This window comes from Agelaius tricolor, unplaced genomic scaffold (genome assembly GCF_023055355.1).
Source record: "Agelaius tricolor isolate 1412-34295 unplaced genomic scaffold, bAgeTri1.0.p SCAF_25, whole genome shotgun sequence".
Taxonomy (NCBI): domain Eukaryota; kingdom Metazoa; phylum Chordata; class Aves; order Passeriformes; family Icteridae; genus Agelaius; species Agelaius tricolor.
This window is the reverse complement of record NW_027269285.1, coordinates 9,136,350-9,140,276: the sequence shown is the minus strand read 5'-3', so window position 1 is coordinate 9,140,276 and position 3,927 is coordinate 9,136,350.

Below are 3,927 nucleotides of genomic sequence, written 5' to 3'. Positions count from 1 at the left end.
AAATATTGTACAGGTAGTTTTTAGTATAAAGATATAACCCTGCCCTGGGGGCAGGCAGAGTGCCTCAGACTGTCTTGCTAAGTGGACCTCAGCAGGGCAGGAGAAAATTTTTTATAGATAAGATAAAATAAACAACCTTGAGACCGAGAAATTAAGAGCTCTGACTCCTTCTTCAAGCACCAGGCTGGGAAAAGAGACTTTTGATCTTTTCTTGGGGTCACTCTGACCAGCCAGAGACCCCGACATTTCTCCAAAAGCTGGACTTCAGCAGCTGCTGCCCAGGTGCAGATATGTGGTGCAGGACACCTGGCAGGGTGTGGTGCAATGCAGGGCCTGGTGGGATGTGACACTGCCCATGGGGACAGGGACACGACCCCGCTGTGGCTCAGCCCTGGCTGCCTGGATGGGCACAGCCCTGGCTCCCTGCAGCCTTCTGGCCTCCCAGACTCCCAGGAACAGGTATTTTTCCCAGGTGCAGAAGTGCCTGACTCTGCAGGTAGGTGATAGGGAGGTTCTTCCAAGCCTGGAGGGATGCTGGTGTTTGGAGAGATAAGGAGGCATCAGGGCAGGGATGTCTCTGGTTGCAGGGAGCTCTGAGTGCCCATGCCCTCCCAGGGTACCCCACATGGACAGAGTCCATAAAATCAGAGGGTTTTGGGAAAGCTGCAGAAGGCAGGCCCCAGAGACAGCAGAACTGTGATTGGAGCTATGCAGCAGCCATGAGATTGGTCAGCAGAAAAATTATGTAAGTAGAAAAGGACAAATAACACATTGGTCTGTGTATTAACACTTCTCTAGAATAACTCCCTAAGCTACAGAAAAGTTTATCCAGTGAGGAATTAGGAAGTTCTAAGCTTAATAATGGAGCTCTGTGCATTGTGTTTAAAGGCTCACAAGCAGGTATTGTATTCTAAATAAGCAAGCATTGTTTAACCAAAGGTACCTGTGCTTATAGTGATTGGATAGAACTACTGTCAATGTGCTTTTGCTTTGTGTGATTGGTCAAAAAACTTTTAAAGTGAGTTGTAACATTGAGTTCTTGGTCTGCTGCCTGGGATGTGAGCTGCTGGCATCTTCCCATTGCCATAACCATGGAATGAGGCTGATGCTGGAAAATCAAACAGCTCAAGGCAGTTCCCAGCAGTCCTGTCCTGTTGGTGATTTGTACACAGACCCCAGCTGGTGATAAGAGCCCTCCTGGCTCAGGGCAGGCTGCTCAGGGCTTGCTTTGAGCTCCCAATGAACCGGGGAGGCTTCAAGAGCAGGAGTCTGTGCACCTAACACAGGGTGCTGGGCATTGCAAGGTCCGTGCTGGGATGTTCTGTGTCATTGGAAATGGTCCCAGTGGCCCCAGTCTGTGCCACCACCTCCTGATGAGCCTCTGACCCCCACCCAGAGCCAGTGCCAGCTGCTTTGCCAAGCACACCAAGCCTTCATTCCCTCCTCAGTCCCCATTCCAGCAGGCAGAAGGACCTGGCCATGCTGCCACAGCTGTGAGACTGTATCCAGAGCTGAGACAGCACTGCCTGCCCTCCCTGCTGAGCTCTCCTGACACTGGAAACAGCCCCAAGCCCAAGGAACCATTTCTGCTCTGTTCCTCTCTGTCCTGGGAGCTCACCTGGCACCAACCCAATGCCCCTGCCCTGACAGGGGGATGCAGCTCCAGAATAAATCACAGGGAATAAATCACAGGGACTCCATTTTCCTCATGGTGGAAAGAGTCCCCTCTTCATTCACAAAACTCCTTTTTATAGAATTTTACAGACCTCCTGTGGGACTCCAATTGATTTGTAATTTTCTTGCCAATTACTTTATTGGTCAGTAACAAGTTGTTATTCTGTATTAATTGGTCACTCCAACCCCTGGTGGGTATGTGCAGGGATAGTTGTTTCACAAATGAGATAGTTTTCATTTTTCTATCAAAGGTGTAAAAACAGTTTATACAGGTACAAGTTGTCTTTCACCCAGGAATAGATTGTAATGTTAATGAACTGCTCACACCAGGATTGCTTTCACATGGGAACTTGCAAAGTGCCAGCTTGGCTTAGAAGAAATGACAGGCCAGCCAGAGCAGGCCTGATTTTTATAAGGCTTTTCTTTATAATTTTTCTACCTTACTGCAACATAGAGCCACAGCACCATCCCTGTGTACAGCCAGGTCCACCCCTGCCCCTTCTTTGTGCTTATTCTGGAGCACCCACACACTGTGCAGGCACCCACCACAGAGCATTTCCTGCTCATTGCCTCCCTAAATTACTCTGAATTCATTCTCAACAGCTTTCCCAGAACCCTCCTAGCATTAAAAACATCGTTTTCCAAACAAAGCTACCACAGTCAACGAGCTGGGAATAAGGACTCACATCCTGAGTCTGTCCCTCCAAAGCCTTGGCTGCTGCTGAAGGAGCTGGGAGAGCCTTGGGAGACCACCCAGCAGCACATCCCACTCATGGAGCATCTCCCTTCCCTCCCAGGCTTGAAATTTGATCCCAGCTGGGCTTTTCACAGAACCGCAGAGTGGTTTGGGTGGGAAGGGACCTGTAAAGGCCATCGAGCCCAGCCCCCTGCAGGGACACGAGCTAGAGCAGCCTGAGCAGGGATGGGGCACCCACCACCTCTCTGGGCAGCCGTGCCAGGCCCTCACCACAATCAGATAACAAATGCCAATGGCTGCCCATCTTTAACTCTCTCTGCCCCACACCTGCACAAATCCCTGCAGTGCTGTGGCAGCTGGAGCTTGCCAGAGCCTTGGAGCAGCAGCAGCAGATGGTGTGGGACACTCTGAATTTTGGACATCAGTAAACCTGCCTGTGCTTACATCACTGGGAACCCTTCACCCTGCCCTGAGGTGGGAGAGGTTCCTGGTGTCACCACTGAGCCAGAGATGACACTGAGGCACATCAGAGGGCAAAATGGCAAAAACCCCCTTTATTTGATCCCCTCCCCTTTTATACCTTATTTTGCTACAGTTGGCCCTGATTGGTCACTTAATCAATGCATTTCACATGACTGGCTAATTAACAAGACACCCATTTGTAAACAACCTCATGAGGAAAACAGCAAAACAAATTGTTAAAAACCACTACTTGCAGATTATTTTAATATTTGGCTATCATTGTTTATCACCTTATCAACTTATCCTGCTCTCTCTCTCTCTCTCTCTGACCAGACTGTCACTCCCACACCTTGGAAGTTATTTCCTTATTATGTCCTTAATCCAGGCTGGGAGGCACAAAGGCACACAAAAAGGAGCTGTAATTTATTGTGGCTGGGGTGAGTGGGGCTGTCAGGAGGCAGCCAGGAGAGGGTTTGTTCCTTGCTGGGTGCTGTTTGAGGAGCAGAGGCTTCTCCATGACTCCTGTTAAACACTGAGCTGAAATGCAAAGTGAGGGGATAAAAAATATCAGGAAAAGAAGGCAGGAAGTAGCATTAGATATATTGATAATTTGGACAAATCACTCCTATGGACCTTCTTTGATTACTTTATCTGTTCAGTCTGCCTTACTAAGTGCTGCTATCACACAAGCATAATAAAACAAGAATATATAAATGGAAGGAATTAAGAGCCATCCTATTGGGACCAATTTAATCTTTGCTTCATTTAAAAGGAGAACATGGCTCCCTTATCTAATGTACATAAAATTGCTCTTTATTCCCCAGGTTTACATAGAGATGACAGATCTATATAAATATGGATCTGCTCCTTTTCCCCACTCTGTGGTGAGAAGAGCCACCTTCCACCACATCTCTGGACACTTGAACGTGTCTCCCTCCTGCCCTGTGGCATTTCTGTGAAAGGAAAACGAGGATATGGCAGCACCCTTTGGAAGGCTCAAGCTCTAGCAGTGGATGTTTGAAGGTAAAAAGCAACAAGACCAGTCCCAGGTTAACTCTAACCCTAACCCTGCTCAGAGGCACGTGGTGCTGGTG